Source organism: Lactuca sativa, chromosome 4 (assembly GCF_002870075.4).
Source record: "Lactuca sativa cultivar Salinas chromosome 4, Lsat_Salinas_v11, whole genome shotgun sequence".
NCBI lineage: Eukaryota > Viridiplantae > Streptophyta > Magnoliopsida > Asterales > Asteraceae > Lactuca > Lactuca sativa.
Window position 1 is genome coordinate 68426192 of NC_056626.2, and position 14944 is coordinate 68441135.

The following is a 14944-nucleotide window of genomic DNA, read 5'->3' on the forward strand; positions in this document are numbered from 1 at the left end:
AAGGAAAGAGACGGTGCTCTAGCTCCACTACTAGAAACATGACTTTCAGCGATGGAATTAGAGACGGAATCTATCTGTAGCAAATCAGAGACGGATTATTGAGGGAACAGCGACCGAACTCACAAATATTTCGAACAAAATACTTATAGAATTTCAGAGAGGTATTAGCGATGGATCAATGACAGATTTGTAAGGATTTATTGACAAAAAAATGTTTGCTCGCTAATCCGTCGCAAATTAAAACATCCTAACGAGAGAACAACGACGGATTACTAAAATCACACACCTTTTTTTTGGCCTTCGCCAATCTCTCGCAGAAAATGGGCAACTCCTGTTTTTCATTCCCCGCTTTTCTTTGTTTTTCCGTTCCCTCCTTTTATTTCCATTCCTGCTTCTCTTTTTTTTTTTTTTCAATCCCCCATTTTATTTTAATTCCCTCTACCTTTTTCCCAAAGCTCTGAACAATTTCATCCCAAATCCCTAATCGAATCTCTGTCCACTGAAATCCCTCCTCTGCCCAGAAAATCACCTCCACCACCGTCCACTTGCATCGTCCCCTGTTGACCCACTTTTTCCCCTGCCAACGCCATTCCTTTATCCTCGATCGTAAACACGAGAAAATCTCAAGTAGTCTTCATCAGCTCCTAATTTTGGTTTCTACTGGTGTATAAGAGGCTTCTAAACATGTAAGGATCAAATTCAAACCACTACAATTACAATTTATTATTATTTTTTCTTTTTATTATTGTAAGCTCCCAGGTCAAAATATTTTCGGTATATTTTAGTAATCGTGTCTCTGATTGCTTGAATTTCGAACTTGTGAGATTGCCAGAGGTTTTATGTGATAATTTTCGGTATTAGATTAGACGTTATTGGAAAAGTTGAGACTGTTTTGTCTAGTTATTTTCCTTTTCAAGTTTTTTGTAAATCTAAATGAGACGCCTGTTTTATTACTGTTGTCCAGAGCTTCTTTCTAGCCATGACGAAGATTGTCGGGACCTTGGGCCCGAAATCGCGAGCTGTTGAAATCATTTCGAGCTGCCTTCAAGTTGGTATGTCATGTGATCTTCACTTTCTATTGTTTAATTTAGGATTTAGAACTACCTCGGGTTTATAGGAGATGCATTTTAACTTTAGGGTCAAATGTGTCAAAAATTTGAATTTTGACTTTATCCGAATTTTATGGTAACTTTGAAGATTCAATTCTCTAATAGAACTTCGTTTTCTTACAATTTAACACATTTCCATTATATTCATTCAAATATCTAAGCATCTCACTCAGTTGCTCGTCATTTGACAACACAAGTGGAAATACATCTTTGGTTTTGGAAGGTTTTGCTTTTTGTTTATCATGTTTATGTTAGGGAAACTGATTGAACTTGTATAGATGAACCAAAATTGCATTCATTAATTTGACAAGTTTTCTATAATGAACTTGCTGATGTATTGCTTCATGTACTATCTTAAGTGTCTTATAAGACACTTAATTAACTGATACTTTCTTATTTCTCTCTTTTTGTATGTGTAGTTGCACGGTTTGATTTTCAATAAGGTGACATTGAATTTCATCAAGAGACATTGGAAAATCTTAAAATGGCTATCAAGAGCTTGAAAAAACTACGTGTTGTAAGTTTTTTTCCTGCACCAAAAGAATGAAAAACTATCCCTGTGAATTTCACTCACTTGTGAAGTTGATAATTCCTTATATACAAGGTTTTTCATTTCATAATATGATGGTAATATGTAATTATATATAAGTTCTCTGGAAGCAAAAACCGTGGTCATCCTTACACCCGATCAAGAAAAAGAAGCCACTTCCAATCTTTTACCAATAAACTTTAGTATCAAATACTTATGTATTTTAGGAAATCATTGTTAAATAAAGCTATATATTGATGTTCCAAACACTCATAGTATATGCCTCTTTGGTAATTTATTATCAATTTCATCTTAACCTACCCCAACTAGATTGCTAAAAGATGTCTTGTCATTAGTTTGTTACTTCTTACAAACTGCATTATTATGCCTAATTCAGGTCTTCTTTGTTTTCATGCTTTCTGATACTTCAAACTACGATTCCCATATGAAGGTACATATTCATTTCTCCTAATGAAAGTAAATTTAGTTTCTCTGAATCATACATTGTAATTAATTGCTGATACCCTCTCCTTAGACTCAATCATGGATCCTAGAATCCATGACATATACAAACCATCATACTAGACAATCTTTGGTTGTCACAATAGTAATCATTAAGCCAAATTACATGCTTAAATTATGTTTCTTGCTTCAAGGATTAGGCTATTTAAACAAGCAAGATGTCAAGAAGATAATCATAATATTGGTAATTTTATATCATGTTCATTTTATGATATTTCCCTTCCATGTTATGGGTGTTTTTCTATAATCTAGAGAGGTAGACATACTTGTAATTTTTCATATACTTGTGTCCTTGGTTCTTCAAGATCACATTAAGGATAAAGTTTACTTTTTTTATGATTTGGAATTTCCTTAAGCACTTTAAAGTGTCAATTCTCTTATTCTTGCAGATAGGACTTCTGTTTTCAGAAGGACAGTGTGATTAAAAATAGTGATGGTATGAAATCAAATTTCTCATAATAATGTTTATGAGTAGATATATAACACCATTCTTATATAATCTACATACTTTATAGGGATATGAAACAAATAGATTTTCTCTTACATCACTACTAGAGGAAGGACGGAAATGGGACATCTGGTTAGAAGTTCTCCATTGAATGTCTTGTTTTTTTAATAATATATTTTTTCAAGTTCTTTTCACTTGGAGATAACATAAGGGTCCTTTTCTTGGTTGCAATTACTCTTTATCAATTTGTACTTTACAGAAACATTGGTGGTAGTAAACTAGTTATAAATTTGAAGGGTATTATTGTAATTTGGCCAACAATCTTGTATTTCTTTTATAGGTGGAAGGTATGCGATCTCTTCAGTGAATCAATATAATCAATCACAATTCAGGTCAGTGGTTTCCATTAATTGGAAATTTTGGATGTCTGCAAAAAACTTCAGGTCAGTGCATCACAATTCACATGCTTGGGAGACTTGTAGTCTGCTTCTTTACACAACTTTTTTTTTTATTTCACTTCCATTTTCTCGTATGCTGAATCATTTATGTTCCGGGTTTAGGCTTAGGTGGAACACAGTCAAATCCTTCCTTGATCTAAAGACTACTACCAAGATTCATGTAAGTTATTTCCAATTTTTTTACCTAAAAAATAATTGCATTTTTGTAAAAAATGGTTGAGTTGACAAGGAATGTTTGGGACCAGAAAAGAAACAATCTTTGTCTATCAGCACTTACTCCAGACATAACTAAGAAGGGTAAAACGGTCATTTTATTGCATTTATATGAATTATGTATTCCTCTTTTACATACAAACTGAACTGAATGAAGATACCCAATATACAAAGAACTTTGAGGCAATCCACAATTTCAAGTTCGGGCTAATACTAGTTTTGTATCAATTGAAGATGTAATTAAGGTATTCTTTTCAAATATATCGAAATTTCTTTCCCAAAAAATATATATTGACAATTGTCAGCTTATGAGCCATCCTTGATCTTTTAAGCTATGTCCAATGGATTTTTGGTCAAGAATCATTAAATCATGTGGAGTTGTTTTTTTTTTTTTTTTTTTTTTTTTTTTTTTTTTTGTTATTATGAGGTTTAGTGATAAGTTTTCCCTTCATCTTTAGGTATTTTTGTTCAGGTGGAACTTTCGATTAGATGATTCCCTTAACAACAAGCTGGAATGATAAGTTTTCTGATTTCCCACTTTTGTATTTTTATTAGGGGAATGTTCTCATTGCTGTTCTTTCAAATTGCATGGTTGACATTGATTAGATGATGCTTCATCTTTAGGACCTTTTTGTTCAGGTGGAACTTTTGATGATGAGTATAAGGACATTTCTGTCTTTTTCACTTTTCCAGATGGGACAAAAATTGCAAATTTTGTCAGATTGACATCAATCCAATTCACACCAAACAAGGTACAAGTTCTCTGTTCTTTCTTCTATGACTATTTACATGTAGGTTTTAGACAGCAAATACCAAAACAAGTTCCTCGAAATGATTGATTTCAAGCATATTTTTAGTTTTATTAAATAATATTTCATGGATAAAACCTTTAAATAACATGTGCATAATTTTAATTGATGTCACTTTCAGAGTTCTTGTGGTACATGTCTTGATAAAGGTAGTTATAGGCAATCAGAGAAGGGCACAATGAAAGACCTAGAGACCAAGGTTAGTTCTTTAATTTCCTTTTTAATTAAAAATATTGCATCTTTTTTTATAAATGCTAAATGAGCTGTTAATTTTGGTGTGACTATTAATTTCTGAAGACCAATTCAATCACAATATTTTCTTTCCTTCCATTGCAGGAAAAGTAAGTGGAACTTGGTTCGCCTAATTCCATGGGATTAAACGTGAATTGGAATCCAATTCCATTCCGATCCTTAATCGGATGCAAGTTATCAAGCAATGTTAAACTTTGATATTAAGTGTTTTTGGTAAACTTTTGATAGTTGATTTTTTGGTATTTTAATGTTAATGTTTGGTTTTAGATTGTAAAATTATTGGATGCTTTTGGTATTTAAATGTTAATGTTTGGTTTATGTTTGTATAATTATTTGATGTTTATGGTCTTTTTTGTTTTAGATTCATTAAAAAAAAAACTGATATCATTTATTTGTGTGGGATTAGCGATGGAAAGGAAAACAGTCACATCTTAATTTTTTGCGAGGGATTAGCTACCGGGTTAGAAAACAGATATAGTGGCTTGCTAGGGATTAGCGACGGTATATTGTCATTAAATTTTGTCGCCATTATCATAAATAATTATATATTAAGTGATCAATTTGCGATGGATATTCCGTCGCTGAGGCCGTCGCAAGAAAAATTTAGTCCATCGCTAAATCCCTCGCTTAGTCATTAGCCACGTTTAAATTGGCTATGGAGTAAGTCTGTCTTTGATCTGTCACAAATGTTCTTTAGTGACAGAATAGCGACGGATTAGTCTGTCGCTAAAAACCATGTTTCTAGTAGTGTAGTGAACGTCGGGAGGAGGAGAGATGGTGGTGTGGAGGAGGAGAGAAGGACTGGATGCTTGGAGAGAGTAACGAAGGTGAGATGAAAAGAGAGGGCTATGTTCCTTTTGCCCTCTTTGATCACATCAAAAAAAAAAAATGGACAAGGATATTAAGGGGGGTGTTTGGCTTAGCTTTTCACAGCCAAAAGTCCTTTTTGTAAAAGAAAAAAAACAAAAGCATGTTTGGCAAACTAGTAACTTTTGGAGTTTTAATACAAGGAAAAACATCTTTTTGGAAAAGTCAGGATTTTCTGACTTTTTGTAACTTTTTGGAAAAGAACTTTTGAGCTTTTAAAAGCTAAGCCAAACATGCCCTAAAGTGCTTATTTACATCTCTTACATTTATAATACGTATTTTATGACAACCGTATTAGATTACGGTGTATTCTATTACCAATTTTCTAGTAGTGTCAAAAATTATTGTCTATGTTCGAGAGTGAAATTAAGTAGTTGATATCTGTAAAAAAATGTTTTCTCTCGATCACAATTTGAAACTAAACCCAACTAACTATCGAGTTTTGTTTTAAAAGATCTCTAATATTATTTTTGTAGTTTAGAGGCATAAAATTAATTTTTACCTAGCAAAAAGGGACCTTGACTTGTAATTATCGGTTTCCTTCATGTTTTGACTTTTTTCACTAAAAAGAAAAATCAAATTAAAATACACCTCATTATGTTACTCGCGTCCTTACCCACCACAAAATTATGTTCATCTTCAAGAACACCCACCTTCCCTATTCTCAATCATAGACCTTCACATAAATTTCTCGTCTCTCCAAGATTTCACCTTATTCCAATCAGGTTTCACTCTCTGCTCAGTATCTTTGGTTAGAATCTCTTCTTCATTTCGATTTCCATGGATATACAAGTCTGTGAAGCAGCACAATAGCCCAACAAGGATGTTTATTCGGTTTCTTCTTCATTCGATTTCCTTGGTTTGAATCTCTTCTTCATTTTGAGTTTCACGGTTCTACAAGTTGGAAGGCATGAGTTTGAGCTACATGTGATTGTTGTGGGAGTTGGGAGGAAGATGAACAAAATTGTAGAGTCACCAACTAAAACCGAAAATTAAAACCTGCATCGACTTGGCACATGTTCGTGGAAGGGGCAAAATAGTTAACCTGCATCGAAGATGAATACAAGTGCATATTTCACTTGTTTTTGTTTTTGTTCGTTGACAATCTTGCTTGGAAACCATATGGAATCGTTTAGACCAAACCTAGAATTTTTTTTTGCTCCAGATGTCTCCGTTCTTAATTCCTTACCATCAATTGAAGAAAGGGGGGTGAGAGACACACACACCAACAAGAAATAGCCTTGTTCTTGACTCGAAGAGGAAAAGACCACCTAAACCTATCTATTTCGATTTTCAATTTCTTTTGGGGCCTACACAAAGGATACACAGGTGGTTGTGAAAACGTCGATTTATTTTGGGATTGTCCCTGCCAAATCGTCGTGTTCATTTCACATTCACGAACAAGAGAGGTGGTAGAGATGATGAGAAATCAAGAGAGAGAGAGAGAGTGTGTGTGTGTGTGTATGTGTGTGTGTGTGTGTGATGACATTGGAGATTGATGGTAAGGCCTTCCATGGTGGTCATTGGCGGAAAATAGTTGTGAATTTGTGCTTTTCATCGGTGTTGACTAGGTGATCATCGATGATGGTCAACGTACTAGCGAGCGAGTAAGGGGCAACGAAGGAGGATTTGGCTCTTGCACTTCTGGAACTGCACTTCTAGAGCGACAATTTAACCGGAGGAAAAGAGTGACATCTTAACTGATGATGGGGATGTGGCATCTTACTTCATGAGGTGGATTTGTGATTTAATGACATGGCTTTTTAATTTGTGCTGACTATGCTTCTAACTTGTGCTGACTAGACTGTTAGCCGATAGTAAGTCAAGGATTTCAAAAATAGTGACCTTTTAAAATTAAAAAGCGAAGTTTATACACCTATAATGCAAGAAAAAAAAGATGAGGGACCTTTTAAAATAAAACCTGATAGTTGGTTGGGCTACAATGATATTTACCCTTAAAAGTATAACAAGAAGAGATTTATGAGTTTGGTTTTCAAACCACACCCATTAAGTACATAACATATATAATTAGTTGAAATGAAACAATACCATTCAATCACCATTAAGTGGTGGTGACATGGTGGAGTAATGGTGGTCCTTGGGTGGTCAAAACCCTCACACCAAGAGCAAACCCAAAGAAAAAAGAAAGCATATTTGCAATGAACTCTAGCCAATGATATGACAACATCAACAACATCATTAAGCACTTAATGGCACAAAACATGACTGGAAATAGAGGTTTACATCAGCCCCCATTGGTTGGTGGTGATATGGTGGTCATTAGGTGTACACACATCTTTACACTAATCAATCTTCAACAAGTAAAAGAACTAGAAACTTGAATAAAATACTTGTAATACATACCATTTTAGCCAACGAAATCATCACATAGGTGACCTCACTACCAACCAATTGATATCATGGTGGTGGTGGAGTGTTTCCTGGCGACTGCCACCACCATAGTCGGTGCTAGTGGTTGGTGGTTATGTGGTGTTTGAAGAGAAAAAAGAAAGAAAGCAAGCAAGAAGGAAACTATTTTACCACTGTAAAGCTATAGAAAGGAAACAAATACACCACTCTTTCCTTCCTTCTCTCTCTGGCGTTAACTGGCGGAACTAGGAAAACTCTGGCAATGGCAGTCAAAGCTCCTTCTCCCTTTCGTTTTCCGGTGGCAGCAGCCCTCTCTCGATCTCACGCTCCTTCTTTCTCTGTCTAGCCCTAGAAAACACTCCTAAAAGATGCTTAGGGTTTGCTATTTTTTTAAACGACAAATCTAACCTACTCCTAAACTACACTTTAAATCCACCTATGTTTACGGTGGGACTTGAACCCTCAACCACAATGAGGGAGGATAACACCGGATACCGATACCGTTGGGCTAGAAGCCCTTTTCAATTGAAGGGAATATGATTTCAACAAAATAAAAACGAAGGAGGTCCCCCCCCCTATGCATCTCTGATATTGCGATGTAGGAAACCAGGAGACAAAGTCTCTGAATTTGGCAGAAACAACCCCCGAAGTTTGGTCTTTTGACGAAATCTTCCCTAACTTAATCTCTTTCTACAAAAAAAAGATTTCCATGAATAACAAAATACCCGTTGGACCTATATTTCCTCTTATTAATGTTGTCGTCATCATCATCATCATCATCATTATTATTATTATTATTATTATTATTATTATTATTATTATTATTATTATTATTATGTTTTAGTCCTTTTTATTTAATTTAGTTTTAATTCCTTTTAAAATATTTTATTATCTTTTTTAAGCCATTCGACTAATCACGATAACTAATCGTGCCATTTTATTTTTATTATTAACTCATATTTTAAAATCAATATATTGAATTTTATTCATTTAATTCGTTTATCCCAATTTAGAAATATAATTCTATTTATGTAGTTATTTAATTTATTTCTTAAACCTCTAATTCGAAAAAAAATAAAAATAATTTCAAAACAAGGCATTACATGATCGGATCTAGGGTTTCGGACAAAGGATGAGCGATTAGCAGATGGATTGGGATGTTACTATCCATGGCAAGGGTTATGTCCATCCAGGTTTCTCAGTTCAGAGGAAGGAGTGAGCAGGCATGTGACTTTCAGAGTTGGGAAGTAAACCAGCAGGAGACTAGTTAGCTACGGTTTTTAGTAGAAATACAACAGTATGGGAATGCACAGGAGGACTATTGTAGTTTGTATGCCATGCAATGAGGCCAGGGGTCTACTTCTTTGAATATAGTTAGGTTAGGTATTAGATGAACTGTTAGGATTGCAGGCGAGGAGTGTATGTTTTTGGATAGTAAGTTGGTGTTTTGCTTATGCTTTTATATGAAATCCTTAATGTTAAAGGTGGTTATGATTGGGAACTCCTGAGTTCTTCATCTAAGATTCAAAATCTCTTTACGTTTGTTTGTTCCTCATCTGGAAGATCATCTTGTGTGTCATACATTCCAAAGGTCAGGGATGGTTTATATTTGGTTAATTCGGTTTGAAATATGGTTTGATTGCAAGACCAGTGAGTAGTAGTTCGAACCCTAAGTAGGGGAGAACTAGGTTGCCTTCCCAGAATACCATCGATCTGTTCAAGTTTGTGGTGTTGGAAGAATGGTTCATAGGGATCTACGGAACGGGTATGCGGGATTTCGATCAAAGATTTGGTTAAGTCAGGGGTGTGGAGCAAGTAGTTATCAGATGTATGTGTTTAGGAAATACACAAGTCACCTCGCAGCAGGAACTAGTTGGTCAAGGAGCTCATTGTAGCCATTGGTTCCTTTGTGATGCCAATAAACAGATGAGGAAGCGCTAGGATCACTCAGGTTGAGTATCGGTTGTTGAGGGATTTGTCAGCTTGTTGTATAGATTGCTATATATAGTATAGTTTGGCTAGTTTTCGATTGGTAAATCAGTTTCAGAGATGGGTATGTTCAGCTCCATGTGGTTTTTGGTTCATTGGATTAATGGTTAATGCATCCTCGATCATTGTTCATTTCGTTCGTCAACAATAGCATATATTCTTTGGAAGTTTTGGGATATATTAGTTGAAGTGCAATGGATGCGTCAACCTATCGCCAAGTTCGGCTCGATTTTGGGAAGATGTCCTTGGTTATTGGGAGCCTAGAATTTGGGACAATGTTGTTCATATTTTTGCAGACGGGACATTAGATATTCATAAAATCTAATTTTTGGCATGTCATGCTGGCAGGGTTGGTGTTTGGATGGATCCGACCAGAGTTTTAGCATCATTTATGGATAACTTTAAAAGTATTATCGAGATATTTACATATTGATGGGGTTTGTTCAGTCTCAATCTAGGTATGGAATCTTGTTTTGATCGTTCATGATAATGTTTTATGCTAATGATTGAGGTTCGTCATCTCGTTCAATCTTTTGGTACTTCAACTTTGGGTAAAGTTGTGGGTTCCCTTAATGGTGTGTATTTTGGTAAGTTTGTTGGATATTGTCGTTAGGGGTGTGTGTGGCCTGGACATGATAGTAATGGAGTAATTGGTTCGAATTATATGCATGGTTCTTATTTGGGTTATAGCCTTTGAATCGGAGGAAGAGTGCGACGATCTATCCTATTCTCGAGTCATGTGCGACTATGTTTTTGTCAGATTTGCATTTGAGGAAGCTTGTACTATGAAAGGAATTCAGCGTGGTAAAAGAGTATGGCAGTGTTATGATCGGTTAATGTTAATAGAGATATTGATTGGGTTCCTAAAGTATGGTGGATTCAGGTTGAGTATATTTAGGCCCGTAGTGCTGGTCGTGAGTTTTTTAGGCAAGTAATAGAATGACGGAATGATCTATGTGGCACCATAAGCTTAACATTTTAGTGGTTAGAAGTTGTCATGATGTATCGTGAACTAGTGGCTATATGTTCCATGTGGGTAGAACCTGATAGTCAATTAGATGAGACTCATAGGTCTCAAGATCATTGGTCATATTGGCCTGTTTGGGATCGGTAGTCATTTGGATGGCCAAGATACCGGGAGTATTCCAGTCATGGGTTAAGGGCCAAGAAGGGCATTCCAGACTCATGATGTGGGCTCGGAGGGAATCCAAACTTATGTTGAGGACTTTTTAGGGGTATTCCATACATAGATTGTGGGCCTAGTGATCATGTTTGTTTAAATTCCACATGAAATTCTTTGGATGTTAGTGCATTGTTATGATTCGATAGACTTGGGGAGCAATTAGTTTGGATCATGTGGTCAGTAAAAGTTGTTTGGTTAATGTATTGGTTGTGCATCGGAAGTCTCTCAATGAATGTTTGCATTGGTGGATCTCGTTTCCTTGTAGGTTGTTTATTAGAAGCTCGGTTGCCAGTGTTAGCTATTGGTTCTGAAATCTCGAGTCACGAAGTCTATTGCATATGTCTCGAGTGATCTGTCATGTGGAGGTAGACCTGGACTGATAAGGGTTTTGAATGCAACATGAAATTGTTGGATGAACCATCGTTATGCTCGTGGGAATAGTGGGTTGGTGATGATTTGTCAGAAGGTTAATTGTGTATTTAAGGTTTTTGTAACATTTGAGTTTTGGTATGTTTCCTTTTTAACACTTAATGCAAAAATTAATATCATTTAAGTCCCTAGCTAGTACGTGGGGCGTACGCTTAGCGTACTAGCTCATCGATGGATCGCGGGTTCACCCAAGTATGTGAGACATACGTGGGAGTACGCATGGCCTTACGTAATGAAAGGGAAAACCCTAATTTTTAGGGTTTGTGCCCTATATAAATAACTTAAGACACCCTTAGACCTTCTATTGAACAACCTCCATCTCTCCTTACCCTAATATCGCAACCCTAAGTGTCATTTGTGAGATTTGAGCTTGAAAGTGAGTTTTGGTGGTGTTTTTGGTGAAGTAGTAGAAGAAGAACACTCGGAGGTTGCTTGGGAGTGGATTGAGCTTGTAGACGCAGAGTCATCTTCATCTTAGCAAGCCATTTAAGGTAAAAATCTCTCATTTTGATGGTTCTTTATGCTTGATCTAACTTAGGATGTTATTTGTGAATTTTTGGGTCTTTTAAGCGATGTTTGAGATTATGGGCTGCTCAAAAAGCCATGGTTGCTAGATCTTAACACATTTGAGGTCCCTTGTCCATAAAAATGCAACCTTTATGAGTTATTTTGGTCCATGCATGTGTTAGGTTCCTTGTTATGGTCCTCTTTGAGTTTTGGGTCTTATTAAGACATTCAAGATAGTAAAGTTGTAAACTTTACATGTTAAGTCACTATTTAGGATTAGATATGAGAGTTGGGCATCATGGCTTAACCGATTAAGTGCTTAATAAGTTGGTTTGTTCGTCTGAGGAGTACGCGGAGCGTACCTAGCTCATATGTTGCGCGTACTAGCCCCGGAAGGGTACACTAAGCGTAAGTCTAAGTACGCCCTTCGTACTCAACAGTTTGACCATCGGTTGGCTTTGACGAGTTTAGGCTGTATTTTGGGCTTTTAGTGTTTGGGCCTTGTTTGGCCAGTGGACTTCTGACTTTGGGCCATGGATACATTATGAGATATCTTGGTCCCAATTAGGAAGTTGGGCCATATTTGGCCTTGGGATGCCATTTAGTTCAAAGCCATAGTTATTTTGTCGGTTTTGTGATGACAAAACCCTAGTTATTTCGTCGGTTTTGTGAAGACTCACTGAACAATTTTGTAAGGTGTAGTTCAAAGCTCTAGTTATTTCGTTGGTTTTGTGAAGACAAGACCTGATATGGAAGGAGACAGCAAGAGATGGCGGCAGATGAAATGCTGAGGAGAGAAGGAGGCGATTAAGGAGTCACTGATGAAATCAACATGAAAGACGGAAACCTATGAGAAATTGAGAAATTTTTTGATGTTTTGAGAGAGAGAGAGAGAGAGAAGGGTAATGGATAAATTGATCTCGAACCATATGTGTGAAAAAACCCTAGGATTGCGATTTTGTGCTCAGGAATATATAGAAGACGTTTTGTTAAAAGAAATATTAAAAGACATGTCTACACGACACACATTCTATAATAGGCGCCCTCCGTGTTTTTATTTTTATTTTCTGACACTAATTTTAGGGCACACACAAATATGTGTCCTCTACCCTTAAAATTTTCAGAAAACTGACATTATTTTTAGGACACGCAAAAAATTTGTATCGTAGATCCGTGTGTGTCGTTGTTTGCGTATCATTAAAGGTCTGTTTCTAGTAGTGTGAGGGCCCGATAGGCATGTCAGACTCATACTGTGGGCTCAAGATCAATCCATATATGAGCTGAGAGCCCGATAGGCATGTCACACTCATATTGTGGGCTCAGGGATAATCCAGTCTTTTAGTTGTGGACCCAATATATGTTGTTTTATGTTTTGTGTGTTGGTACTTTGGGGGAACTCACGAAACTCCGTGCTTATAGTGTTAGTTATTTTTTCAGTTACTTTAGATGACCGCGGGAAGGTGAAGGCGTGAGCGAGCACATCATCTTGGTTTTGATGATACTTATTTGGGGACACTCTGATATATGATTTCTACTTGAGAGCAATGTTTTGTAAACGAATGGTTTTGATTTGGATGGTATCTAAAAACAATGATTTTTATTGATTTAAAAATGAAAATTTTTGCATTGATTTTTGGAATGTTACATTAAGTCTCCAAGTGACCAAAAATGCATCTCTTTCAACTTAATCCATTAAGTTGAAGTCTCCAACCTTCAAGTCTAAATCAAAATGATGTTTTGATGGATAACATTTCCAACTTTATCCATGACACGGTCACAAACTTTCAAGATCTAAACTTTATGCACTTAAAGTGACCAAAAGCTCATAACACCCAATACTAGCTAAATCTAACAAATGCCTCGTTAGGATTCAAACTTTATACCTCTAGAAGAAAGATCAAGGTGAACAAGGTATGGATCTACAAGCTCCAATGCAACCAAAACTTCTCCAATGAGCTCCTTCTTCTCCAATATGCACAAATAAAACTCCAAAGTACTTAAAAATACCTTCTTTTTTTGCTTACAAGGCTCAAACTAGGGTTAGGGTTTCAAGGGAGGATGTTGAAGGGTGGAGGCTGAGAATGGAAAGGGTTTGGAGAAGTTAAGGAGATTTAATAGGGCTCAAAACCCTCAAATTAGGGTTTGGGGTGTGACCACGTACGCCCAACGTACTAGGTTGATCCCCCTCGATCCGCGTAGCGTACTCTCATACACCCAACGTACGTAACTTAACCCAAAGTCATCCTAACTTCAAACGGTTGTAATTTCTTTGTTCCAACTCCATTTTTGACGTTCTTTATATCCACAGAAAGGTGTTGAAGAGCCCCACGACATTATATAAATATATTGGACTAAAAACTTCTTGAACAAAAATCCATATTCCATGCAAGAACCCGACCTATGACTTTTCCCTTTTTACCCTTCGGCCCAACACAATTCAAGGGTTAAATCTCTTAACTATCATTACCTTCTTCCATAAGGACGAAACTTTTCCTCCTTAAGGCTCAAGCCTTACACAATATATTTTGACCCATTGCCCAGAAAATGGCAGGAAACAGGATGTTACACAAAGGATCATATAGAAAGTTTATCTACATCTATTGGTGCACCTTCTAGACTTGGGTAAGTCTTTAAGTTCCGATCTTTTTGGTTCATCTCTTATAGATCTAGGTTTTTAGTATTTTCCTTCATGGTTTGTGATTATGATTGGTTGGTTTGGATAAATTTGGAAACATTATTACTCCTTTAAGTCCCTTGATTATCATATTCTCCAAGTCTAGATTCTCTTGTTGTTTGGTGCAATGCATGGAGTTTTGACTCCATTTTTCACCCTTTTTGGCCTAGTTTTGGGGAAGGACATGCATTGGAAATGCATATCCATAAATTAAGTATTTTTACGGCTCCTTAGAAGGAAAGGAAGCTTTCTGGAAAGTTGGAGTAAAGAACTTAGCAGATTAAGTCCTTAATGCAAAATGAAGCTTCTGGCAGTCCTCACGACGTAACCAAGGAATGGTCCCGACGTGACAAAAACCCAACATCATGACCATTTGTCTTTGTTTCTCTACGACGTGACCAATGAATGGTCACAACGTGTAGTTAACTTTAACTGGGTTAACCGTTGAATTTGTGGACCTTTGACCATTGACTTTTGAACAATTTGACTTTGGGTCAAACTAGGAGGATTTGGGTGTTAACTGAGGATTTATCTATCTTGGTGTTAGTTGGTTTGAGAAATTGATTAGTGCAAGGAATTAGAGTG

General features: G+C 36.3%; 1 long non-coding RNA gene across 4 annotated transcripts; it reads left to right on the forward strand.

Annotated features, from left to right (window-relative positions):
- Positions 1-4: 4 nt before the first annotated feature.
- LOC111906988 (uncharacterized) lies at positions 5-4669 on the forward strand. Of its 4 annotated transcripts, XR_006190405.2 has the most exons (10): positions 5-1052; positions 1529-1626; positions 2036-2089; positions 2550-2596; positions 2676-2740; positions 2949-3051; positions 3169-3226; positions 3738-4031; positions 4210-4287; positions 4425-4669. It is a non-coding gene; the product is annotated as an uncharacterized LOC111906988 (long non-coding RNA). The 4 variants fall into 4 exon arrangements; XR_006190403.2 differs by having other exon boundaries at positions 3169-4031; XR_008231566.1 differs by having other exon boundaries at positions 5-686; positions 965-1052; positions 2949-4031.
- The last annotated feature ends 10275 nt before the right edge of the window (positions 4670-14944 follow it).